At 48.3% G+C, this 27,919-nt stretch overlaps 1 long non-coding RNA gene across 1 annotated transcript; it reads left to right on the top strand.

Annotated features, from left to right (window-relative positions):
- The first annotated feature begins 6,599 nt into the window (after nt 1–6,599).
- Nucleotides 6,600–25,370, top strand: LOC119951273. Its single transcript, XR_005457574.1, has 2 exons — nt 6,600–6,721; nt 25,264–25,370. It is a non-coding gene; the product is annotated as an uncharacterized LOC119951273 (long non-coding RNA).
- The last annotated feature ends 2,549 nt before the right edge of the window (nt 25,371–27,919 follow it).

Raw genomic sequence — 27,919 nt, forward strand, 5'->3', positions numbered from 1 at the left:
CTCTATCCATGTCAATATACTACCTCCAACTCCATGGGTTCTTATCTCATGACTTAACGTTTTGTGAGGTACCTTGTCAAAGGCCTTCTGGAAGTTTAAATCCAACACATCTACTGGTCCCCCTCTATCCACTCTGGTCGAGACTTCCTGGAAACACTGATAAATTAGTCAGACACGGTTTCCCTTTCATGAAGCTATGCTGACTCTGCTTGATTAGATTATGATATTCTAAAGTCGTATGGGGTACTAGCTAGATGGATAAAGAACTGGCTGGGCAACAGGAGACAGAGAGTAGTGGTGGAAGTGAGTGTCTCAAAATGGAGAAAGGTGACTAGTGGTGTTCCACAGGGATCCGTGCTCGGACCACTGTTGTTTGTGATATACATAAATGATCTGGACGAAGGTATAAGTGGTCTGATGAGCAAGTTTGCAGATTATACTAAGATTGGTGGAGTTGCAGATAGCGAGGAGGACTGGCAGAGAATACAGCAAAATATAGATAGATTGGAGAGTAGGACAGAGAAATAGCAGATGGAGTTCAATCCAGGCAAATGCGAGGTGATGCATTTTGGAAGATCAAATTCAAGAGCGGACTATGGTCAATGGAAGTGTCCTGGGGAAAATTGATGTACAGAGAGATCTGGGAGTTCAGGTCCATTGTACCCTGAAGGTGGCAACGCAGGTGGATAGAGTGGTCAAGAAGGCATACAGCATACTTGCCTTCATCGGTCGGGGTATTGAGTACAAGAGTCGGCAGGTCATGTTACAGTTGTATAGGACTTTGGTTCGGCCATATTTGGAATACTGCGTGTAGTTCTGGTCGCCACATTACCAGAAGGATGTGGATGCTTTGGAGAGGGTGCAGAGGAAGTTCACCAGGATGTTACCTGGTATGGAGGGTGCTAGCTATTAAGAAAGGTTGAGTAGATTAGGATTGTTTTCGTTGGAAAGACGGACGTTGAGGGGGGACCTGATTGAGGTCTACAAAATTATGAAAGGTATGGACTGGGTGGATAGCAACAAGCTTTTTCCAAGAGTGGGGGTGTCAATTACAAGGGGTCACGATTTCAAGGTGAGAGGGGGAAAGGTTAAGGGAGATGTGCGTGGAAATTTTTTTTTACGCAGAGGGTGGTGGGTGCCAGGAACGCTTTGCCAGCGGAGGTGGTAGAGGTGGGCACTATACCATCATTTAAGATGCATCTGGACAGATATATGAACGGGTGGGAACAGAGAGAAGTAGATCCCTGGAAAACAGGCAACAGGTTTAGATAAAGGATCTGGATCGGCGCAAGCTGGGAGGGCCGAAGGACCTGTTCCTGTGTTGTAATTTTCTTTGTTCTTTGTTAAATATGCTGTTTTACTTCCTTAAAATTTATTCCAAAATGTTTCCAACAATAGTTATCCACTTTTTGCATCCCTCCCTTTTTGAATTGGAGTGTCACATTGGCAGTTCTCCAATCTTCAGGTATTTCTCCAGACCCAAGGATTTTTGGAAAATTACAATCAATGCATCTACTATCTCTGTAGTTATTTTTTTTTTAGGATCTGTGGATGCAAGCCAACAGGTCCAGGGGATTTATCTGCCTTTAGCCCCATTAGTTTGTCTAATGCTATTTCCCAGTAATGGTATTTAATTTCTGCCTGTATTCTTTAGTATTAATGGTGTCATGCAAGAGTACCTTTAAGAGAGTTTATCAAATAGCTGTAGTGGGGGTACCTTTAAGAAATGGGTGTTTATTAGATAGCTGCAGTGATGTCAGAGTGTGGGTGGAGCTGGGCTGTCTGTCTGCTTTGACTTTCACTTTGGGTTTGCAGCTACAGGGTGTGTTTAGTTTCCTTTTAGATTTGGAGAAGCTGCAGTCACAGCAAGATGTGTCGGAATGTCTGCAAGCTTCTGAATGTTCATTTGGTGATTTCAAAGTGGTAACTGTTCTCAGCAGTGACATTCAACCTGATGTCTTTCTGTAAAAAGGGTTCTTTTTGTCTTATGGATGTTGCAAGGAAAGATTAACTCAGAGTTACTCAGAGAGTACTGTATTCTTTGGGGGATTTATTGGTGTTGATAGTTGTTCAGATGGGTTTATAAAGTGTGAACTGGTTTCATAAGTATGGTTTTAATTTAAAAGACTTTCACGCTCAGTTGCACCTGTAAGGTAGGCCTGTGTGCTCTCCATAGCCACAATCTATTAACAGTTGTGGGTCAGGTGAACTCCATGATACACTTTGGGGTTCTCTAAATCCTGGCCCATAACAATGGGATGTTCAAAGTCACTTCCACCATAAAGACTGATGCACAATATCTGTTTAACTCCTCTGCCATTTCCTTGTTCCCCATAACTATCTCCCAGATTTATTTTCTAAGGGGCCTGTGTGGAGTTGATGTTACAATCAGTTCAGCCGGGAACTTACTGAATGGTGGAGCAGGCTCGAGGGGCCAAGGGCCTAGTCCTGCTCCTAATTCATATGTTATCACATCCTTTATAATAGATTGTAGCATTTTCTCTCCTACTGATGTCAGGCTAATGGGTCTGTGGTACCCCGTTTTCTCTCTCCCTCCTTAAATAATGGGGTTACATTTACCACCTGCAGGAACCATTCCAGAATCTACAGAATTTGATGACCACTAATGTATCCACTATCTCTATAATATATATTTTTAAATTAAAACCTTGTCACAAGTAGGCTTAGATTAACACTGCAATGAAGTTACTGTGAAAAGCCCCTAGTCGCCAATTAGTCTACAGCCTCCTCTTTCAACATCCCGTACCGGCCTCCCCGAACAGGTGCCGGAATGTGGCGACTAGGGGCTTTTCACAGTAACTTCATTGAAGCCTACTCACGACAATAAGCGATTATTAACATCAGCTTTTGGGGATTTATTACCTTTCAATCCTATTAATTTATCCAGTGATACTAATACTGATTTTCGCTAAATACTAATCTCTTTCAGTTCCTCAAGCTCACTCCGACCATCTCCATTGACAACCTGTCAGGATGAGCAAAATGCAGTCCTGGGGGTATTTGACAGCAGATTCCAACCCCTGCAATCACTTGTGAACTTGTTGGTGTCTCAGCAGTTGCGATGAAGTACGAAATCCCTTCCCGCACTGAGAGCAGATGAATGGTTTCTCCCCAGTGTGAACTCGCTGGTGTCGCCGAAGGTTGGATAACTCAGTGAATCTCTTCTCACATTCAGAGCAGGTGAATGGCTTCTCACCGGAGTGAACCCTTTGGTGTGATTTCAGTATGGATAACTGAGTGAATCCCTTCCCACACTGAGGGCAGGTGAACGGCCTCTCCCCAGTGTGAAGTCGCTGGTGTGACTTCAGGCTGGATAAAGTGGTGAATCCCTTCTCACACTCAGAGCAGGTGAACGGCCTCTCCCCAGTGTGAACCAGCTGGTGTGTCTGCAGGGTAGATGAATGACTGAATCCCTTCCCACACACAGAACAGGTGAACGGTGTCTTCCCAGTTTCAATTCGCTGGTGTGACTTCAAACTGGATAACACAGTAAATCCCTTCCCACAACGGGAGCAGGTGAATGGCCTCTCCCCAGTGTGGATACGTCGATGAGCATCCAATTTAGATGGACATCTGTATCCCTTCCCACAATCTGCACATTTCCACGGTTTCTCCATGTTTTGGGTGTCCTCGTATCTCTCCATGTCGGACAATCAGTTGAAGCCTCGTCCACACACACACACACAACACGTGTTCAATCTCTCCCCACTGTGAATGGTGTGATGTTTTTTCAGGCTGTGAAATTGGTTAGAATGATTTCCACAGTCAGTGCTCTGGAACACTCTCACTCGGGTGTGTGCGTCTCGGTGCTTTTCCAGTCACGACGACGTTTAAAATCTGTTGAAACCGACAGATGAGGCAAACATTTCTCCTTCTAGATTCAAAGTCCAATGATATTCAGGTCCCAAGGTATCGATTGACTCGGTCAGATAGAGATGTGATGTTTGAGATTTCTGTCTGTAATTCGTCCTCTTCTGATATCCTGTAAAAATAATTTTAAAAAGTCATCACTGTCAGTACAGGATAGAAATTCAGAACAAATAATTGTAGCTTCTCTGAAACATTCTTTCCTCTCTCATTCCCCCAAAGCTGTGATTCTCCATCCCACAGACTCTCCCTCCATTCTCACTCTGCTGTATCTAATATTCACCCTCCCAATTCTCCTGAAGGTGCTGATTCAGGCTGATTGACAGATCCCTGCTCACTGCTTCCTGTCCTGGACACTGAGCTGCAACCAGCCATTCGGCCCATCAAACCTGCTCAACCATTCAATGGGATCATTGTTCGATTTACCTCAGCGCCATTTTACCACACTATCCCCCCATATTCCTTGATATCTTCAATATCTGGGAACCTATCAATCTCTGTATTGAAAATATTTGATGACTGAGGCTCCACAGTCCTCTGGGGTGGAGAATTCCAAAGATTCACCACATCCTCGAGTGAGGAAATCCCTCCTCATCTCAGCTTTCTCTCCATTCTCTTGCCGGTTCCCCATAACCCTCGAACCCCTCTCAATCAGAAGTCTGTCCAACTCATCCTTCAATATATTCAATGACCCCCAGACTCCACTGGTCCCTGTGGAAGAGAAATCCAGAGATTGACAACCTTCTGAGGGAAGAGATGACTGGAAATATATAACGTAGCTACAGCACAATATTACACAACTGGAAACAATAATAAATGTACTTTATTACAAAACCATAAATAAAATATCTAATATGTACCAGATAATAACATTAGACATGTCTCTGTCCTATGATGCCTGCTTTAATACCAGCCATCTCCTGGGGAAACCAGTCCTTTAATTGTAAACATTACGAAAGAGACCAGAAGACATAGGAGCAGAATTAGGCCATTCAGCCCATCGAGTCTGCTCTGCCATTCAATCATGGCTGATATGTTTCTTATCCTCATTTTCCCGTCTTCTTCCCATAACCCCTGATCCACTTATTAATGAACACTGTATCGATCGCTGTCTTAAAGACACTCAGTTTCTTGGCCTCCACAGCGTTCTGTAGCAAAGTTCCACAGATTCACCGCCCTCTTGCTGCAGAAATTCCTCCTCATCTCAGTTTTAAAGGATGGTCCGTTCAGTCTGAGTCCGTGCCCTCGGGTTCTAGTTTTTCATAGATTTACATAGACATAGAACATACAGTGCAGGAGGCCATTCGACCCATCAAGTCTGCACCGACCCACTTAAGCCCTCACTTCCACCCTATCCCCGTAACCCCTCCTAACCTTTTTGGTCACGAAGGGCAATTTATCATGGCCAATCCACCTAACCTGTACATCTTTGGACTGTGGGAGGAAACCGGAGCACCCGGAGGAAACCCACGCAGACACGGGGAGAACATACAGACTCCGCACAGACAGTGACCCAGCAGGGAATCGAATCTGGGACCCTGGCGTTGTGAAGCCACATGGCTAATCACTTGTGCTACCATGCTGCCCTTCCTACGAGTGGAAACAGCCTCTCCATGTCCAATCTACCTCGGCCTCTCAGTAACCTGTAAATTTCAATAAAACCCCTTTATGGGTGGCACAGCGGTTAGCGCTGCTGCATCACAGCTCCAGGGTTCACTTCCGGCCTCGGTGTGGAGTTTACACTTTCTCCCCGTGTCTTTGTGGGTTTCCTTCAGGTGCTCCGGTTTCCTCCCACATTCCAAAGATATGCAGGTCAGGTGGATTGTCCACAGTAAATTGCCCTTTAGTGTCCAAAAGGTTAGGTAGTGTTATTGGGTATAGGTGGGGGCGTGGGCTGAAGTATGGTCTCTTTCCAAGGGCCGGTTCAGACTCAATGGGCCAAATGGCCCCCTTCTGCACTGCACATTCTATGATCCGTCTAAACTCCAACGAGTACACACCCAGAATCCTCAACTGCTCCTCATACGACAATCTCTTCATTCCAGGGATCATTCTCGTGAACCTCCTCTGGAGCCTTTCCAAGGCCAACACATCCTTTCTGAGATACGGGCCCCAAAACTGCTCACAATACTCCAAATGGGGTCTGACCAGAGCTTTCTACAGCCTCAGAAATACATCCCTGCTTTTAGCCAGACAAATAAATGTGTCAAGCTGAGGGAGCAAAGGGTGTCAATGTCTTTAAAAGAGAGAGAGACCTGGGCCAAGCTTTGCAGAGTCTGCACCCTCCCTGGATTCACTTCCTTTCCCTTCAGTTGGTGCAAGTGACCAATTGAAGGTGAGAATGAGAAAAGAAATGGAAAGGGGAAAAAAGAAAGTGTTTTACTCACAGATGTTGCAGACAGGAGGGGGTTTCAGTCTGTGTGAAGCTCAATCTTCAGTCCCACAAAGCCCGCGCGCTGATTGGCTGGAGGACCAGAATCCATCCGGTTCCCCCTATTCCTTCTATTGGTTGCCGCCCGACAGAAGACATGGGCAACGGATATGACGGAATCCTGGAAGACCATCTGACCTCGAGGAGCGCGGACCACTTGGCCAATGGGAATCGCCTTTTCCAGCACATGCGCAGCGTGGACATGCGCAGTCTCAGGCTGTCCACCCACGCTGCTGTGGCTGTCATTACTCGTCCTGGGACTGGGATGGGGCCGCAGTGACGTCACAAAGCCCATGTGGGTGGTCACCGGATTGAATTGTGACGTCCCCCTCAGCAACACAATTTGTTACCTTCAGGTGTAAAGATTCAGACACCTGGGTGACACATTGGGGAGGGCAACAGGTGAGAGAGAAACTGAAGCCCAGAGTCAGCAGCTTCAGGGGAGGAGAATTGGTGTTAAAATCAAGAGGGAGGAGGTAGTGTGTGAGATTTATAGTTTGAGAGGAAGGGTTTTCTGTGATAACTAGAATTGTCAGTTCAGAATTTGTATATAAAAGTGATGATATATCCTATTGGACCGGTTAAAGTCTCTATCAGGTCGGTCTTCAGCCTTTCTCCCCCAGAGAAAATATCCTGTCTGCTCAGTCTCTCCTGTAACTTAAACACGCTCACCTTACGATGAATCTTTCTTGCACCTTCTCAAGTTTCTCAATCCTGCCCCACACCCCTGTCGTACCCCCGTAACCTTGCACATTCTTTCTTTTCAAATAGCAATTCAATTCCCTTTCAAATATCTCGATCAAAGCTGCCTCCACCACCCTCTCAGCGTGTTTTTTCACCCTCTGGTTGTTTAAAAATTCCCTCTTTTCACTTTTATCCTTTTCGCCAATTATTTTGAATCATTTCCTTTAGTTCCCGATGCTCACATCAATGGGACCAGTTTATCATCATTTACCCTGTCCATACCCCCCCAGTACCTTGAATAACTCGATCCAGTCTCCTCTCAGCCTTTTACCGCCACCTAAAACAGACCAATCTCTCCAATCTATCCTCATAGTTACAATTCTTTATTCGTGGAATCATTCTTGTCAATCTGCTCTGTACTCTCTCCAATGTCTTATGAAAATCCCGGACAAGAACACAGAACATACAGTGCAGAAGGAGGCCATTCGGCCCATTGAGTCTGCACTGACTTTAAGCCCTCACTTCCACCTAATCCCTGTAACCCAATAACCCCTCCTAACCTTTTTGGACATTAAGGGCAATTTTAACATGGCCAATCCACCTAACCTGCATATCTTTGGACTGTGGGAGGAAACCGGAGCACCCGGAGGAAACCCACACAGACACGGGGAGAACGTGCAGACTCCACACAGACAGTGACCCAGCGGGGAATCGAACCTGGGACCCTGGTGCTATGAAGCCACAGTGCTAACCACTGTGCTGCCCAACAGTTGCTAGGATACCAGACAGAAACCCCAATATTTTTAAAATTTGTAACAAATTGTAGAAATTGTAGAAAAGGAAACCTTGATCCAGGAGTGATTCCGTGAACAAACAGGGATATGACGTATTAAAACAAACTTTATTATTACAATAGTATTACTAACTTTAACATCAAAAAAGAAAATAGCTTATAATTATCAGTTAAACAATGCTTAACAATAAAATGAAACCCTAACTCCTAACTTTTATCTTAAATCAAGCAAAACCCACCTCGGGTCACAATCCACTTTTAATAAACAATTTTAATGAGGTATTTTTGGCATTACAAACAGCAACAGTAAAAAAACAATGTACAAAGAGCAATAAACATAGTGCAATCACTGACTCCCATTCCTCCAAGATCCGCCTATTCGACCCCCTAATCTACGCTACCCTAACCCCCCCCTCCCGCTGACGATTAGTTCTCCATGAAGAAGTCGATGAACAGTTGCCACCTCCGAGTGAACCCTAACAGTGACCCTCTCAAGGTGAACTTAATCTTTCTCTAGGCCGAGAAAGCTCGCCATGTCAGTGAGCCAGGTCTCCGACTTCGGGGGCTTTGAGTCCCTCCAAGCTAACAGTATCCGTCTCCGGGCTACCAGGGAAGCAAAGGCCAGAACATCTGCCTCTTTCTCCTCCTGGATTCCCGAGTCTTCCAACACCCCGAAAATTGCCACCTCTGGACTCGGTGCCATCCTTGTTTTTAACACCGTGGACATGACGTCTGCAAACCCCTGCCAATATCCCCGAAGTTTTGGACACGCCTAGAACACGTGGACATGGTTTGCTGGTCCTCCCGCACATTTTACACACCTGACCTCCACCCCAAAGAATCTGCTCATCTGGGCCACCGTCATGTGGGCCCGGTGGGCCACCTTGAATTGGATCAAGCTGAGCCTTGCGCATGTAGCGGTCGTGTTGACTCTGCTCAACGCGTCCGCCCATAAGCCACCTTCCATCTCACCCCCAAGCTCCTCCCACTTACACTTCAGCTCCTCGGTCTGTGTCTCCTCCGCCCCCATAAGTTCTTTGTAAATGTCCGAGACGCTCCCCTCTCCCACCCATCCCCTAGACACTGCCCTATCCTAGATCCCCCTTAGTGGCAGGAGTGGGAAGGATGATACCTGCCTGCGCAGAAAGTCCAGCACCTGTAAATATCTAAATTTGTTCCTCCTCGCCAGCCCAAACGTCTCCTCCAGCACTCCCAAGCTAGGGAAGATCCTCTCTAAGAACAGGTCCCCCATCCTCTCAATTCCTGCCCTTCGCCATACTCGAAACCCCCCCCATCCATGCTCCCCGGTGCGAACCAGTGATTGTCACAGATTGGGGACCAGATCGATGCTCCCACTGCTCCAACGTGCCTCCTCCACTGACCCCAGATCCTCAAGGCCGCCACCACCAGGGGGCTGGTGGAGTACCTCGCCGGCGGGAACGGCAGAGGTGCCGTCATCAACGCTCCCAAGCTGGTGCTCCTACAGGAAGCTGTCTCCTCCACTCCCAAACCGACCCCGCCCCCATCACCCACTTCCTTATCGTGGCTATGTTAACGGCCCAGTAATAATGACTGAAATTAGGGCAGCACGGTGCACAGTGGGTTATCCCTGCTGCCTCACGGCGCCGAGGTCCCAGGTTCGATCCCGGCCCCGGGTCACTGTCCGTGTGGAGTTTGCACATTCTCCCCGTGTCTGCGTAGGTTTCGCCCCCACAACCCAAAGATGTGCAGGATAGGTGGATTGGCCATGCTAAATTGCCCCTTAATTGGAAAAAATTAATTGGGTACTCTAAATTTTTTTAATTTTTTAAAATAATTACTGAAATTTGGCAGGGCAAGCCCCCCTCCCCCGATTCCTCTCGAGCATCACCTTCTTCACCCGCGGGGACTTACCCACCCACACAAAGCCCAAAATGATTTTATTAACCCTCTTAAAAAAGGACCGCGGGATGAAAATAGGGAGACATTGACACAATCCACTTTTAAATAGTCAGAAAACTCAGGGTTACCTGCTGTACACTTGAATATAGTTCCTTTCAAAAGACTGATTGGAGAGAGAGAAATCAAGTCAGAAAACATCTGGTCTCTGTCACACTACTGTTTAACTTGCCAGCATTTTGAGAAACTGCTGTCCTCTTCAGAGGCAAAATAGAAATTAAGCTCAATGCCTGATTGCTTCAGCTCCTGCCTCCTCCCATTACTTACAATATATTTATCCCACTCAAAACCTATGATTTAATTACTTAAGTATAAACCCAATGTCGCTAATTATCTACTCCCCAGAAATCATAACAAAATCCCATTAGTCCTTTACTTGTAAACGTAAGCATGGTTTAAATAATGATGACCTCTCTTTTACTGTGCTTTGATTGCACCTGTCACCAAAGTATCTATTTTGAACCAGGACTTTAAAACAATGCTGCAATGGATGTATGCACACACTAACCCAGATTCTTCATGCTTACAATACCTAATACATTTAATACAATATATATCTCTGTATATACTGTACCACCATGCTGCCCTTTCCCGTTATTTTATACTGTCTCTCCATATTCTTCCTGCCAAAATGAATCACCCCACACTTCTCTGCACTGAACTTCATCCGCCACTTGTCTGCCCAATCCACCAACATGACAATGTCCCTTTGAGGTTCAAGACTATCCTCATCACAGTTGGCCACGTTTCTCATCTTCATTTCATCGGCAAATTTTGAAATTTTACCCTGAACACCGCAGTCTAGGTCGTGAATATATATCAGGAAGAGCAAGGGTCCCTTGGGGAACTCCACTAATAATAATAATAATAATCTTTATTGTCTCAAGTAGGCTGACATTAACACTGCAATGAAGTTACTGTGAGAATCCCCTAGTCGCCACATTCCGGCGCCTGTCCGGGTCACTGAGGGAAAATTCAGAATGTCCACATGACCTAACAGCACGTCTTTCGGGGACTTGTGAGAGGAAACCGGAGCACCTGGAGGAAACCCACGCAGACACAGGGAGAACGTGCAGACTTCGCACAGACAGTGACCCAAGCCGGGAATCGAACCTGGGACCCTGGAGCTGTGAAGCAACAGTGCTACCCACTGTGCTACCGTGCTGCCCATAAACCTTCCTCCAATCTGAATCACAACCATTTATCACTACTTAGTTTCCTGTCATTCAGCCAATTTCTTATCCAAGTGCCGACTTTCCCTTCTATTCCATGAGCTAGATGTTTCTCACAAGTCTGTTGTGTGCTTTTGTATCAAATATCTTTTGCGAAACCGTATAAACCACATCAATAGTGTTGCCCTTATCAGCCTTCTCTGTTACCGCCTCATAAACTCCAGCAAGTTAATTAAACATAATTTTCTCCTAATGAATCCAGGCTGGCTTTCCTTAATTACCCTGCATTTGTCTAAGTGACTACTGATTTTGTATCAAAGTATAGTTTCCAGAAGTGTCCCTACCACTGAGGTCAGACTGACTGGGCTGTAGTTGCCGGCTTTATCCTCCCATCCCTTTCTGAACAAGGGTGTAACATTCATAATTCTCCAGTCCTCTGGCAGCAGCCCTGTGTCTGAGGGAAAACTGGAATGATCACTAGTGTCTGCAATTTCCACTCACTTCCCACAGTATCCTCAGATGCATCTCATCCCATGCTGGAACCTTATCCATTGTAAGTAAATATGGTCTTTCTAACATCTCCTCCTTCTCAATTATAAATTCATCAAGTGTACCAGTTACCTCCTCTCTTACGTTCGATGGGTAGAATCTTCCTCCTTTGTAAAGAGAGATGCAAAGTACTCATTTAAAATCTCCGCTATTCTGCTTCCATCTGCAAGTCCCCTTTTGTACCTCAAAATAATAATTATCTGTATTATTGTCACAAGTAGGCTTACATTAACACTGGAATGAAGTCACTGTGAAAATCGGTCCCACTCCTCCATTTACCAACTTTTTATTGTTTATATACTTACAGAAAATCTTGGGATTCCCTTTATATTCGCTGCCAGTCTCTTTTCATGCACACTCCTTGCTTTTCTTATGTTGTTTAATTTGTTCTCTGGTCCGTTTAGATTCAATGATTCTTCATTGTATTTTCTACCACACTTGTGTCGTATGCGCAATTCAGCCTTCTGATCTTCCCCTCTACCTCTCTCATCATCCAGGGCACTCTGGATTTATTTATCCGACCCTTCCCTCTGAAGGGAATATAACGTGACACTGCGGGCAATACCTTTTCTTTGAAGGTGGCCCCATTGTTCAGCCATCGTCTTTTCCGTCAACATTTTAGTCAAACTCTTAGATGCATCCTCATCCCATCAAAGTTGATGCTTCACCTCGATTAATTCTTCTACCTCTGGATTGCTCCTTGTCCTTTTCCATGGCCAGCCTAAACCTCAGGACACAATGGTCACTGTCCACTCAATGCTTTCCCACAGACATTTGATCCACTTGGGCCAACTCGTTCCCCAGAACCAGGTGCTGCTGCACCTGCCCTTCCGTTGAGAGCAGAGACACACAGCTGAAGAAAATGATCTTGAACACATTCTCGGGACTCTTGACTCTCTTGTCCCTTTGCACCATTTGGTTTTGTAATTGGTCAGTTCAAATGTTAGCTCGGCAATGGTTGGGTTAAATCAGTTGTCATATGAGAGTACCCTTTAAGAAATGGGTGTTTAAGAAATGTACCTTTTTTTTCTTCTTTTTTAAATAAATTTAGAGTACCCAATTATTTTTTCCAATTAAGGGGGCAATTTATCGAGGCCAATCCACCTAACCTGCACATCTTTGGGTTGTGGGGGCGAAACCCACGCAGACACGGGGAGAATGTGCAAATTGCACACGGACAGTGACCCAGAGCCGGGATCGGACCTGGGACCTCAGCGCCGTGAGGCAGCTGTGCTAACCACTAGGCCACCGTGCTGCCTAAGAAACGGTAGCATGGTGGTTAGCATAAATGCTTCACAGCTCCAGGGTCCCAGGTTCGATTCCCGGCTGGGTCACTGACTGCGGAGTCTGCACGTTCTCCCCGTGTGTGCGTGGGTTTCCTCCGGGCGCTCCGGTTTCCTCCCACAGTCCAAAGATGTGCGGGTTAGGTGGATTGGCCATGCTAAATTGCCCGTAGTGTCCTAAAAAGTAAGGTTGGGGGGGGGGGTTGTTGGGTTACGGGTATAGGGTAGATACGTGGGTTTGAGTAGGGTGATCATGGCTTGGCACAACATCGAAGGCCGAAGGGCCTGTTCTGTGCTGTACTGTTCCATGTTCTATGTTCTAAATGTACCTTTAAGAAATGGAGCTGCTCATGTTACTGGAGTGATGTCAGCATGTGGGTGGAGCTGAGCTCCACTTCTGCTTTTTAGTTTCAGTTTGAGAAAGAGCTTGGGTGTATGTGTTTTTCAGTGAGCTGAATCTGAAGTTAAAAGTGAGCTGCACTGCTGTTGAACTCTGCCATCAAAAGACTATCTGTGGATCATTTGGCGAACTCAGAATTGTAAAAAGGTCTCAGTATTGAATATAAATCTAATGTGCTCCTGTTTGAAGGTTTGTTAAGTCTTTTGGATGTTAAAAGGACAGCATACAGGTTATTTAGTGTTATATTTAGTGGTGGGTGAAAGAGGAACTAGGGGACACAGCCTCAAAATAAGGGGAAGTAGATTTAGGACTGAGTTTAGGAGGAACTTCTTCACCCAAAGGGTTGTGAATCTATGGAATTCCTTGCCCAGTGAAGCAGTTGAGGCTCCTTCATTACATGTTTTTAGGTAAAGATAGATAGTTTTTTGAAGAATAAAGGGATTAAGGATTATGGTGTTCGGGCCAGAAAGTGGAGCTGAGTCCACAAAAGATCAGCCATGATCTAATTGAATGGCGGAGCAGGCTCGAGGGGCCAGCTGGCCTACTCCTGCTACTAGTTCTTATGTTCTTATATTCTTTGGGGGGGGGGGGGGGTGTATTTGATTTACTGGTTGCTAAGATATTCACTGTTTTAAAAAGGTTAACTTGAGTTCATAGAATAAACATTGTTTTGTTTTAAAAAACCACTGGTCCATTTTCTGCTGTACCACACCTGCAGTGAACTCCATGATACACTTTGGGATTCTCTAAACCCTGGCCCATAACACAGCCTCCATAGCCTTTGTGATGTAATAAAGTATAAGAAGGGATTCCCTGAGCACAGAGATTTGTTGAGGTTTTACATATTCCACTGACTGGGACCATGGCATCTGGGGCAGAGCAGGGAGCATTTACCTGGAGATGGTGCTTCTACCCAGAGTGTAATGGGAATGCTGCTGCCTTTTGATATTACTGCTCAGACATTAGCCTGTCATAGTCATCCGGTCACAGTGCAGAAAAGGCCCTTTGGCCCATCAAGTCTGCATCGACAAGAAACTACTTCAAATCTACATTAATCCCGCTTCCCAGCACATGGCCTTGAGTATTATGCCATTTCAAGTGCTCATCCACATACTTTGAGGGTTGTGAGGTTTCTCGCCTCTACTATCCTCTCATGATGCCGGCGTTGGACTGGGGTGAGCAGAGTAAGAAGCCTTACAACACCAGGTTCAAGTCCAACGGGTTTGTTTCAAACACGAGCTTTCGGAGCACGGCTCCTTCCTCACCCAAGGTGATTCGAAACAAACCTGTTGGACTTTAACCTGGTATTGTAAGACTTCTTACTGCTCTAGCCTCTTTGGCAGTGCATTCCAGACTCCCACCATGCTCTGGGTGATAAAGTATTGCCTCAAACCCCCTCTAAACCTCCTGCCCCTCATAATCTTGTTCACCTCAATCAGGTCCCCTCTCAGTCTTCTCTGCTTCAGTGAAAACAACCAAGCCTACCAGCCTCTCTTCATAGCTCCAATGCTCCATCCAGGCAGCATCCTGGTGAATCTCCTCTGCACCCACTCCAGTGCAATTACATCCTTCCTAAACCCAGGCAACCAGAACTGCACATAGTACTTTGTGCAGTACTTTGTGCAGCACGGTAGCATGGTGGTTAGCATAAATGCTTCACAGCTCCAGGGTCCCAGGTTCGATTCCCGGCTGGGTCACTGTCTGTGTGGAGTCTGCACGTCCTCCCCGTGTGTGCGTGGGTTTCCTCCGGGCGCTCCGGTTTCCTCCCACAGTCCAAAGATGTGCGGGTTAGGTGGATTGGCCATGCTAAATTGCCCGTAGTGGCCTAATAAAAGTAAGGTTAAGGGGGGGGTTGTTGGGCTACGGGTATAGGGTGGATACGTGGGTTTGAGTAGGGTGATCATGGCTCGGCACAACATTGAGGGCCGAAGGGCCTGTTCTGTGCTGTACTGTTCTATGTTCTATGTACTCCAGCTGTGGCCTAACCAAAGTTTTGGACAGCTGCAATATAATCTCCCTGCTCTTATAATCTATGCCACGACTGATAAAGGCAAGTGGCCCATGTGCCTTCTTAACTACTCTATTAACCTGTCCTACCGCCTTCAAGCACCCCAAGATCCCTCTGTTCCTCTGAGTATCCTAGTATTCTGCCATTCCTTGAACAAACAAGAACAAAGAAAAATTACAGCACAGGAACAGGCCCTTCGGCCCTCCAAGCCTGCGCCGATCCAGATCCTCTATCTAAAACTGTCGCCTATTTTCTAAGGATCTGTATCCCTCTGTTCCCCGCCCATTCATGTATCTGTCTCGATACATCTTAAATGACGCTATCGTGCCCGCCTCTACCACCTCCGCTGGCAAAGCGTTCCAGGAACCCACCACCCTCTGCGTAAAGAACTTTCCACGCACATCTCCCTTAAACTTTTCCCCTCTCACCTTGAACCCGTGACCCCAAGTAATTGAGTCCTCCACTCTGGGAAAAAGCTTCTTGCTATCCACCCTGTCCATTCCTCTCATGATTTTGTAGACCTCAATGAGGTCCCCCCCTCAACCTCCGTCTTCCTAATGAAAATAATCCTAATCTACTCAACCTCTCTTCATAGCTAGCACCCTCCATACCAGGCAACAACCTGGTGAACCTCCTCTGCACCTTCTCCAAAGCCTCCACATCCTTTTGGTAATATGGTGACCAGAACTGTACGCAGTATTCCAAATGTGGCTGAACTTGAACAAATGCGGCCATACAAATTACCTATTGAGGGCAGAGTACAATCATTCCTCCCTTTTAAAGAACTTGCTGACACAAACACCTAATGATGCTGATCAGTAACTAGCCTACAAAGTATGTTAAGAATTATTTATGCTATTCCAGTGCATTTCTTTATGGCACTCCATCCACCACCTTAAATATTCATCCCCTTCACCACCAACGCACAATGGCAGCAATGTGTACCAGATGCACTGCAGCAACTCCCCAAGGCTCCTCCAACACTACTTCCCAAATCGGTGTTAGATTTTCCAATTAAGGGGCAATTTAGCGTGGTCAATCCACATACCCTGCACATGAGATATCATTAAAATGTACATCATTTCTTAATTAGACAATCTCTGCTATCATCTATTCAGATCTCAGAAGGTTGCCACTCAAGTGGATGGAGCTGTGAAGAAGGCCTATAGTGTGTTAGCGTTTATTAAGAGGGGGCTTAAGTTTAAGAGCCGTGGGGTTATGCTGCAACTGTACATGACCCTGGTGAGACCACATTTGGAGTATTGTGTGCAGTTCTGGTCACCTCACTATAGGATGGATGTGGAAGCATTGGAAAGGGTGCAAAGGAGATTTACTAGGATGCTGCCTGGTTTGGAGGATAGGTCTTATGAGGAAAGGTTGAGGGAGCTAGGGCTTTTCTCTTTGGAGCAGAGGAGGATGAGAGGCGACTTAATAGAGGTTTATAAGATGATGAGGGGGATAGATAGAGTGGACATTCAGAGACTATTTCCTCGGGTGAATGTAGCTGTTACAAGGGGGAATAACTATAAGATTCAGGTGGGAGATATAGGAGGGATGTCCGAGGTAGGTTCTTTACTCAGAGAGTGGTTAGGATGTGGAATGGACTGCCTGCTGTGATAGTGGAGTCGGACACTTTAGGAACTTTCAAGCGGTTATTGGATAGCCACATGGAGCTCACCAGAATGACAGGGAGTGGGATAGCTTGATCTTGGTTTCGGACAATGCTCGGCACAACATCGAGGGCCGAAGGGCCTGTTCTGTGCTGTACTGTTCTATGTTCTATCTCTATTTTTCATGAACAAATATATATTGAATTCTAGAGTGAGCCACGATTTCACAATAACTATGCCATAATTTTCTTGCACTACTGGGGGCATGGAATGCACTGCCTGTGGAAGTAGTTGAGTGGGAAACATTAGGGACCTTCAAGCGGCTATTGGATAGGTACATGGATTACGGTAGAATAATGGGGTGTAGATTAATTTGTTCCTAATCTGGGACAAAAGTTCGGCACAACATCGTGGGCCGAAGGGCCTGTATTTTTCTATGTTCTATGAACCACAAATGTGACCGAGGATAGTAGAGGCGGGAAACCTCACAACCTTTCAAAGTATGTGGGTGAGCACTTGAAATGTCCTAATACTCAAGGCTATGGGCCATGTGCTGGGAAGCGGGATTATTGTAGATCGCTGATCAAATCTTGATACCCTCTGACCTTGTTACTCCTTCCAAAGTGCATCACCTCGCACCTTTCGGGGTTATATTCCAATTGTCATTGATCTGCCCATCTGCAACCCAGGACCTTCTTATTCGCTATTTCTTTTTAATAAACCAAAAATACCTTAAACTTTTCCCCTCTCACCTTGAACTCGTGACCCCTAGTAATTGAGTCCCCCACTCTGGGAAAAAGCTTCTTGCTATCCACCCTGTCCATACCTCTCATGATTTTGTAGACCTCAATGAGGTTTAAGGTATTTCTGGTTTGACAACGACAAAATAAACGATGTACATGAGTCTATAAACACAGTGCAAAAAGCCGTCTCCCTCCCTTACAGGTCCCACCTTTATTAACCCCCTACTCTAAGCTAAACTAACCCCCCCCCCCCCCCCCCCCCCCCCACATTCTCATCTATGTATATATCACAAACAATAAGGGAGCCAGCACAGATCTCTGTGGTACACTACTGGACACCAACCTCCAGTCACACAAACATTCTTCTACCACTAACCCCCAGTCTCCTATCACTGAGCCAATTTGGGATCCTCATAGAATTTACAGTGCAGAAGGAGGCCATTCGGCCCATCGAGTTTGCACCGGCCCTCACAAAGAGCACCCTACTCAAACCCAGGTATCTACCCTATCCCCATAACCCAGTAACCCCCACTTAATCTTTTTTTTTAAACTAAGGGCAATTTAGCATGGCCAATCCACCCACCCAACCCGCACATCTTTGGATCCTATTTGCCACGTTATCCTGGAACTCATGTGCTTTTAACTTCAGTCTCCCATACGGGACATGCCAAGAACTTTGCTGCAATCCATCTAAGGGGCAGCACGGTAGCATTGTGGATAGCACAATCGCTTCACAGCTCCAGGGCCCCAGGTTCGATTCCCGGCTTGGGTCACTGTCTGTGCGGGGTCTGCACATCCTCGCCGTGTGTGCGTGGGTTTCCTCCGGGTGCTCCGGTTTCCTCCCACAGTCCAAAGATGTGCAGGTTAGGTGGATTGGCCATGATAAATTGCCCTTAGTGACCAAAATTGCCCTTAGTGTTGGGTGGGGTTACTGGGTTACGGAGTGGAGGTGTTGACCTTGGGTAGGGTGCTCTTTCCAAGAGCCGGTGCAGACTCGATGGGCCGAATGGCCTCCTTCTGCACTGTAAAATCTATGGAAAAAATCTATGAAAATAAACTACAGCAACTGCACCACTACCCTCATCTACACAACCAATCACTCCTCGAAAAGTTTCGTCTAATTTGTCAAGCTCAACCTCCCTCTGACAAGTCATGCTGACTATCGCTGATCAAATCTTGCCTCTCCAAGTGGAGAGTGATTCGGTCTTTCAGAATTTTCTCCAATAGTTTCTGTAATGAACTCCAATTGGCTTTATTGGTTGGCCAATTGGAGTATGAGCTCCCTCAATGATAGCTCATTGAGGGGGCCCATATAATCACCTGTGTAGGCTTTGTGAGCGAGTCTTAAGTTGACTGGACTGCTAGCAGCACTGTTTGTAGCTGCTCCTGTAATATCGTTATTGTAAATAAATATTGGTGTGGTGACGGAACTCCTGCCTCCCGTGGATTACTACAGTTTCCCAGCTCTTATATATACTGAATAGGATCTAACAAATGTCACCAACAAGGGTCATCACTGTGATTCATTTTAGTGTTTTGGAGAAGATGATAAAGAGTTAATTGGCTCCCTGAGCCCCTTTTTTCCAACATCTCTGCGTCACAAATAAAATAAAATCTCATCTCCCCCTCTGGCTCCTTTGCCAATTACCTCAGAGGGAGTCACTTTCTGTTAAAGATCCTTTCAACCCCTCTCACCCACTTTCCCTAAAGTGCATCAATCTAATCACGAAAAGTCCAGAAAAATAGAATATTTTTACTGATAGAAGTTTATTAATGACACAGAACGCGGTTTAAAAAAAAACAGAAAATGACTTGAGGATCAAAGACAACCAGACTAAAAGGATGTTCACAATGTTCTGGACCCAAATGGTTTCTCTTTAATTCATCTGTAGCCTGTTCCCTGCCCTCTTTGTGGAACACCTCCGCTCAGTCCACAAGCCTGACCCTGACCTTCCGCTTGCTGCCATTAGAATTCACCACCTTGCTCTCAGGCTCACATTCCTGTCCTCGGCCTGCTGCAATGTTCCGGAGAAGCCCAACACAAGCTGGACAAATAGCCCCTTATCTTCCCATGAGGCACTTTACAGCCTTCTGGGCTCAACATTGAGATCAACAACTTCACAGCCTGAACTCTCTCCTCCATTTTGATTTGTTTTTTGCCGAGTTCCAGTCTGCATCTTGTTTTCATGTTTTTTGCTTCCAGACAGAGCTGTCCTTTATTCTGCCATTAACACTTACTCTGGACCAATGCTTTGTTTCTTTACTACAACCATTACCTCTCCCTTTGCCTTTTCCAGGACATTTTTGTCATTTAATCTCATCCACCCTCTAACCAATCCCTGACTTTCCCTTTTGTTCTGTCTGACCCTCCCCCCTTTCTCACCAGCATCAAACCCATCACATTTCTCCCTCTCTCTAGTTCTGAAGTCGAGTTACTTTGGACGTGAAACTTTAACTCTGTTTCTCTCCTGTGGTGAATGTGATTCACACCGGATTATAATCTGTATATACATGTGTCTATATTGTAAGTGCAGTTGCACTATCTGACCTCCAGGGGGAGTAGCTCTGGGAATGCTTGAGAGTTGTATGGGGCTCCTCCCTTGTCTCCGCCCAGGGCTCTCCCCCGGGAGCTGCTGTATAAAGATCAGTGCCACAGGGTCAGCCGGCCAGTTCACCGAAAGTTCAACAGCTAACATGCTGGCTCTGTTGTAAGTATATTAAAACCGCTATTCTAATCCTACAAGCACGTGTCCGTAGAATTGTTGGTTCCAACATCTCCAAACCCCAGAACGGGGGAAAAGTCTGGCATGGCTAGGGAGCTGGGGGCCTTCATGGAACAGATGGGGACGGTGGACCCATGGAGGTTCCTGCACCCGGGAGAAAAGGAGTTCTCGTTCTTTTCGCAGGTGCACAAGGTATACACCCGTATGGACTTCTTTGCAGTGGGGAAATCGGTGCTCCCAGGGATCACGGGAACTGACTACTCCGTGATCGTTATCTCCGACCATGCTCCACATTACATGGATGTGAGGTTGGAGACAGGCTGGGCCCGGCGCCCCACATGGAGGCTGGCCACGGACCTCCTGGTCGACAAGGCCTTCTGTCACAAAACATTGTGGGCCATAGGCGACTATGTTAGTAACAACCAAAACGGGGAGGTCTCACCCTCCACGTTTTGGGAGGCACTGAAGGCCGTGATCAGAGGGGAGATCACAGCCGACAAAGCAAGCAGAGGTAGGGAAGAGAGGGTGGACAGGCAACAGCTAGTGGACTCCATTCTGGAAGTCGATAGAAAATACTCCGAGGCCCCGACCGTAGGGCCGCTGGCGGAGAGGAAAATGCTGCAAATGGACTTTAACCTGTTATCCACTGGGAAAGCAGTGTACCAACTCCGCCAGATACAGGGGGCCTTCCACGAACACGGAGTCAAGGCTGGCTGCCTACTGGCTCACCAGCTGAGGAAGCAGGCAGCCACGAGGGAAATAGCGCAGGTTAAGGATAGCAGAGGCAGACTGGTAACAGAGCCAAAGGAGGTCAATCGGGCATTCGAGACCTTCTACCGGGGACTGTACACATCCGAGCCCCCCCCCGACGGGGGGCGTGGGGCTGAAACAGTTCCTAGACAGACTGGAACTACCAGTGGTGGGAGAAGACAGACGGGGGGAGGTGGAAGCACCAATAGACCTGGGGGAAATCATGGAGAGCATCAGCTCCATGCAGGCGGGGAAGGCACCGGGATCCGATGGGTTCCTGGCGGACATCTACAAAAAATTTGCACCAGTTCTGGCCCCACACCTAAGGGACATGTTCGCGGACTCACTGGCAAGGGGCACCCTGCCCCCCATGCCAGCACAGGCCACAATTTCACTTATACCCAAAAAAGATAAAGACCTGACGGAATGTGGATCATACAGACCCATTTCACTGCTGAACGTGGATGTGAAAATACTCGCAAAGGTCCTGGCCAAAAGGCTGGAGGGCTGTGTACCAGAGGTGGTTGCAGAGGACCAAACGGGCTTTGTCAAAGGGTAGGCAGCTCACAGCGAACATAGGAGCCTGCTGAATGTAATAATGATCCCCTCCGGGGAGAGAACACTACAGGTGATCGTCTCCCTGGACGCAGAAAAGGCCTTCGACAGAGTCGAATGGAGATACCTCCTCGAGGTACTGGAACGGTTTGGGTTAGGAACGGGATTCACCGCCTGGAGAGACTCCTGTACAATGCTCCCAAAGCGAGCATCCAAACTAACACCCCCAGCTCTGAATACTTCCAGCTACAGAGAGGAACAAGACAGGGCTGCCCCCATCCCCACTCTTGTTTGCGCTAGCGATCGAACCCCTGGCGATAGCCCTGCCGGATGCAAAAAGCTGGAAGGGAATCCAGAGAGGAGACAGAGAGCATAGAGTCTCACTCTATGCAGATGACCTGCTACTCAAGGTCTCAAAGCCACAGGAGGGACTGAAGGCAATACTGCAAATACTGAAAGAGTTTGGAACCTTCTCGGGCTACAAACCTAACCTGGGCAAAAGTGAGACATTCCCAGTGTACCCAAAAGGTGGAGGGACAGAGCTGGAGGGGCTCCCGTTCAAAACGGCCCAGAACAGATTCCGCTACCTGGGGATCCAGATAGCCAGAGACTGGACACAGATCCCCAAGTGGAACCTGACCAGCCTGGTGGAGGAAGTAAGAAAAGACCTTCAACGGTGGGGCTCACTCCCACTCTCCCTGGCGGGAAGAGTGCAGACGATCAAGATGAATGTACTGCCAAGGTTCCTCTTCCTGTTTAGATCCATCCCGATCTTCATCCTCAAGGCAGCAACGGCAGAAAACGTGAGGGGATGTGTACAAGAACCTGACACAGATTGGGTACAAATGGAAGAGGCATTCTGTAAAGGAACGACCCTCCGGGCCCTGGCCACAGCAGCACTCCCATCCTCCTCAACAAGGTACACAACAAGCCCAGTGGTAGCGGCCACGCTGGGAACGTGGACCCAGTCGACACAGCGCTTCAGGATAACTAAAATGGCCCCCATGGCCCTCATCTGCGGCAATCACAGATTCCCCCCAGCCATGCGAGATACCACCTTCAATAGATGGAGGCGGGACGGGGGCACACAGACGGTCTGGGACTTCTACGCAGGGCACAGACTGGCGACACTGAAAGAACTGACAAGGAAGTGGAATTAAGACACCTCCAAATAAAGCACTCCCTCCGCAAAGAGACAGTAGGGTACTCCGGGGCCCCAGAAAACACACTACTAGAGGGCCTGATAGGCACAAGCAGCGAGAAGGGGGCGCTATGTGGGAAAATATATGGACAGCTACTGGACAGAGACCGAACACCACTGGACAGGACCAGACAAAAATGGGAGGATGAACTGGGGACAGAGGTGGGATGGGGACTCTGGAGCGAAGCACTGAGCAGGGTGTGGTGGTATGATTAACATAACTGCCTGCCATTGGTGCAGAACACCGGCTTACCATTGGCCCTGGTCGGTCATGTGCCTCTCGACCGATTGGTTGTGACCAGTCATGTGACGGCTCCCCGATTGGTCGAGAGGCTGAGTTAACCCCGCCTCCAGGGCGTGGTATAAATACCCAGTACACCCGGCGGTCGTCCATTTACTGTAGTCGACCGCAGGGCTAACATCTAGCTTATTAAAGCCTAACTTTTGTACAGCAACTCGTCTCGCGTTCAATTGATGATTCATCACAGGGTGAGCTCCACCTCCTCCTGCACAAGGCTCAGCCTAATGCAGCTCAAAGTGGTGCACAGAGCGCACCTGACCAGAACCCGAATGAGCAGGTTCTGCCCGGAGGTAGAGGACAAATGTGAGCGGTGCCAGAGGGGCCCGGCCAACCACACCCACATGTTTTGGGCTTGTCCCTTCTAGAACATAGAACATAGAACAGTACAGCACAGAACAGGCCCTTCGGCCCTCGATGTTGTGCCGAGCCATGATCACCCTACTCAAACCCACGTATCCACCCTATACCCGTAACCCAAAAACACCCCCCCCCCACCCTTAACCTTACTTTTTAGGACACTACGGGCAATTTAGCATGGCCAATCCACCTAACCCGCACATCTTTGGACTGTGGGAGGAAACCGGAGCACCCGGAGGAAACCCACGCACACACGGGGAGGACGTGCAGACTCCACACAGACAGTGACCCAGCCGGGAATCGAACCTGGGACCCTGGAGCTGTGAAGCATTTATGCTAACCACCATGCTACCGTGTTGCCCAAATGTGTTCTCTGAGGCAATGTCACGGTTGTGGGGATGAGGATGAAGCCATGCCCAATAGTGGCAATCTTTGGGGTCTCGGAGCAGCCAGAGCTACACATGGGGAAGGGGGCCGACGCCCTCGCTTTCACTTCCCTAATCGCAAGCCGGAGATTCCTGCTCGGCTGGCGATCGGCAGCACCACCCAAAGCTGCAGACTGGCTCGCTGACCTCTCGGAAATTTCTCCACCTGGAGAAGATTAAGTACGCCACCCGAGGGTCGGAGGAAGGCTTCCTAGATACTTGGGGGGCAGTTTGTCGGCCTGTTCCAAAACCTGTTCGAGGCCAACAACGAGGAGTAAGCCGGGGAAAAAAGATGAAGAACCAAAGGACTGCACAACCCGGATGGGGTGTGTGTGTGAGTGAGTGAGTGTGAGTGTGTGTGTGTGTGTGTGAGTGTGAGTGTGTGTGTGTGTGTGAGTGTGTGTGTGTGTGTGTGCGCGTGCGTGTGTGAGTGTGTGTGAGTGTGTGTGTGTGAGTGTGTTTGTGTGTGTGTGTGTGAAGCCAATGGGGAGGGGTGGGGGGAGGAGGAAGGGGGGATATCATAGACCGATCCAGAGGGCAGCAAAATGTACGGACAGTTAGTCAAGTGAAGGACAAAACCTCTCTGTAAAATAAAGCAAATTAGCGCGGGCAAGAAAAATGTAATGTACATAAGTAACCTTTTATAAATATGAGAAAAGCCAATAAAAAGATTTTCAAAGTGCAAAAAAAAAAACTCTGGGCGAAATTCTCCACCCCCCACGACGGGTGGGAGAATAGCGGGAGGGCCTTCCCGACATTTTTGCCGCCCTCCCGCTATTCTCCCCCCCCCCCCCCCCCCCCCCCGCCGAAGTCCCGACCCGAATCGCTGCCGCCGTTTTTTTACGGCCGGCAGCGATTCTCAGCTGTTAGATGGGCCGAAGTCCCAGCCCTTTCCGCCGTTTTTACGAACGGCAAACACACCTGGTCTTGCCGTTCGTAAAAACGGCGTCACAAACTCGCTATTAATAACCATGGCACCGATTGGCATGGCCGTACCACGGCCGTGCCAAGGGTGCCATGGGCCCGCGATCGGTGGGCACCGATCGCGGGCAGCGGGCCCGATGCCCGCGCACTACTTGTCCTTCCGCCGCCCCGCAGTATCCATTAGCGGGGCGGCTGAGGGGCATCCCGGCCCGCGCATGCGCGGGTTTCGCGCAAAAACGCGATGACGTCACCCGCGCATGCGCGGGTTGGAGTCTTCCAAACTGCGCATGCGCGGCTGACGTCAAATGACGCGTCAGCCGGCGCTAACTCCGGCAAGCGGGCTTAACGATTTTCGTTAAGTCCGTCTTGCCGGAGCCTACGGCGTCGGGCTGCTAGCCCCGACCGGGGACCAGAATCGGTTCCCGGTCGGGAAGGGGCGCGCTGCCGTAAAACCCGCCCGGGTTTTACGCCAGCTTTATGATTTCTCCCGTTTTGGGAGAATCGCGCCCTCTGTTTCTCTCTCCTCAGATGCTGCCAGACCTGCTGCATTTTCCCAGGGTTTTTTTTCAACTTGAGATCTACCTGTAGTGGGGGAAAGCACTATTTACTATCAGGATAAAATAAATATTCTTCACCAGCTTTTGTGTATTATTTGTGTGGAAATATGCTGTCCCAGGCACAAAGAGCACCAGCCCAGACCGGCCAGTCCAGCAGAGAGAAACCCTCCGACCCTCCCACTTCACCAAGTGTCAGAATGAACATGGTTCAGTCCTGGATGTGATTAACAACAGCAATAACAGCAGAATCCAACCCTTGTCATCACTCGTGAACTCGCTGGTGTCTCCGCAAGCTGGATGAATTACTGGATCCCTTCCCACATATGGAGCAGGTGAATGGCCTCTCCCCAGTGTGAACTCGCTGGTGTGTCAGCAGACAGGAGTACTGAGTGAAGCCCTTCCCACACACTGAGCAGATGAATGGCCCTTCTCCGATGTGAACTCGCTGGTGTGTCCACAGGGTAGATGTCGTTCTCAACCTCTTTGTGCAGTGAGAGCAGTTGAACGGTCTCTCCTCAGTGTGAATGCGCTGGTGGAACATCAGATCCCGAGAGCATTTGAAAGCGCTCCTGCAATCAGAGCATTTAAAGGGTCTCTCATTGACAAAGTGTCTCAGCAGGCTGGATAGAACATAGAACAGTACAGCACAGAACAGGCCCTTCGGCCCTCGATGTTGTGCCAAACAATGATCACCCTACTTAAACCCACGTAACCCGTATACCCGTAACCCAACAATCCCCCCCATTAACCTTACACTATGGGCAATTTAGCATGGCCAACCCACCTAACCTGCACATCTTTGGACTGTGGGAGGAAACCGGAGCACCCGGAGGAAACCCACGCACACACGGGGAGGACGTGCAGACTCCACACAGACAGTGACCCAGCCGGGAATCGAACCTGGGACCCTGGAGCTGTGAAGCATTGATGCTAACCACCATGCTACCGTGAGGCCCCCAATAATAAATGAGTGAATCGCTACCCACACACAGTGCAGGTGAATGGTCTCTCCCCGGTGTGAACTCGCTGGTGTATCCGCAATGTGGATGAGGTTCTAAACCGCTTTGCGTAGTGAGAGCAGCTGTATTGTCTCTCCTCAGTGTGAATGCGTTGGTGAATCATCAAATCTGTAACACTTCTCGACCCTGCGGATATGGGGCCAGTGGAGGAGGCATGTAAGGGAAATGGGGGCGTCTGTCTGGGCGCCAATCTGCGACAACCATTGGTTTGCCCCCGGCAGTATGGATGGGGGGGTTCCGAGCATGGCGGCAGACGGGGGTGGGAGATATGTTCCTGGAAGGGAGCTTTGCGAGTTTGAGGAGCTTGGAGGAGAAATTTGGTCTGGTAAGGGGAAATTATTTTAGCTACCTACAGTTGCGGGACTTTGTTCGTAGACAGGTCCTATCTTTCCCACGCCTCCCGCCAATGGGGATCCTAGACAGAATAGTCTCTAGGGGGGAAGAAGGGGAGGGTAGAGTCTATGATATTTATAAGGTGCTCATGAGGGAGGAAGGGTCCCTGACGGAGGAACTGAAACTCAAATGGGAGGAGGAGCTAGGCGGGCAAATGGAGGACGGGCTGTGGGCAGAGGCCCTGAGTAGGGTAAACTCGACTGCAACATGTGCCAGGCTCGGCCTGATTCAATTTAAGGTCGTTCACCGGGCCCACATGACGGTGGCTCGGATGGGCAAATTCTTTGGGGTAGAGGACAAATGCGCTAGGTGCGCAGGAGGACCAGCGAACCACGTACACATGTTTTGGGCATGCCGATACTTAGGGGGTACTGGGAGGGATTTGCGGGGGTCATGTCCCAGGTGCTAAAAACAAGGGTGGCGATGGGTCCAGGGGTGGCAATTTTTGGGGTTTCGGAAGACCCGGGAGTCCAGGGGGAGAAAGAGGCTGATGTTTTGGCCTTTGCTTCCCTGATAGCCCGGCGGCGAATACTGCTGGCATGGAGGGACTCAAAGCCCCCGAAGACTGAGTTGTGGCTTACGGACATGTCATGTTTCCTGGGTATGGAAAAATTTAAGTTCGCCTTGAGGGGATCTGTGCAGGGGTTCGCCTGAAGGTGGCAACCATTCATTGCGGGAGAGTGAGCGTCAGCAGGGGGGGGGGGCGGGGGGGGGGGGGGGGGGTGGAGAGGAGGAGGAGCGGGCTTGTGCAGTATGTTACGACTGAAGTATTGAATGTACGTGGATGTTTGCACATTTTTGCCTTTTTTGCTTTCTTTCTGTTGATGTTTGTAACTGTTTACAATGTCAAAAAACTACCTCAATAAAATTGTTTGTTAAAAAAAAATTCTGTGACATTTCTGAAGCCACTCCCACAGTCAGAGTATTTAAAGGGTCTCTCATTGGTGTGAGTGACATTGTGTCTCAGCAGGCTGGATAACTGAGTGAATTCAGGGGGTTCAGGACTGGCAGTTAAACATCCAGGGATTTACAACCTATCGAAAAGACAGAGAGGTGGGTAGAGGGGGCGGGGTTGCCTTGTTAATTAGAAATGAAATTAAATCAATAGCACTAAACGACATAGGGTCAGACGATGTGGAGTCTGTGTGGGTAGAGTTGAGGAACCACAAAGGCAAAAAAACCATAATGGGAGTTATGTACAGGCCTCCTGACAGT

This window comes from Scyliorhinus canicula, chromosome 17 (genome assembly GCF_902713615.1).
Source record: "Scyliorhinus canicula chromosome 17, sScyCan1.1, whole genome shotgun sequence".
Lineage (NCBI taxonomy): Eukaryota > Metazoa > Chordata > Chondrichthyes > Carcharhiniformes > Scyliorhinidae > Scyliorhinus > Scyliorhinus canicula.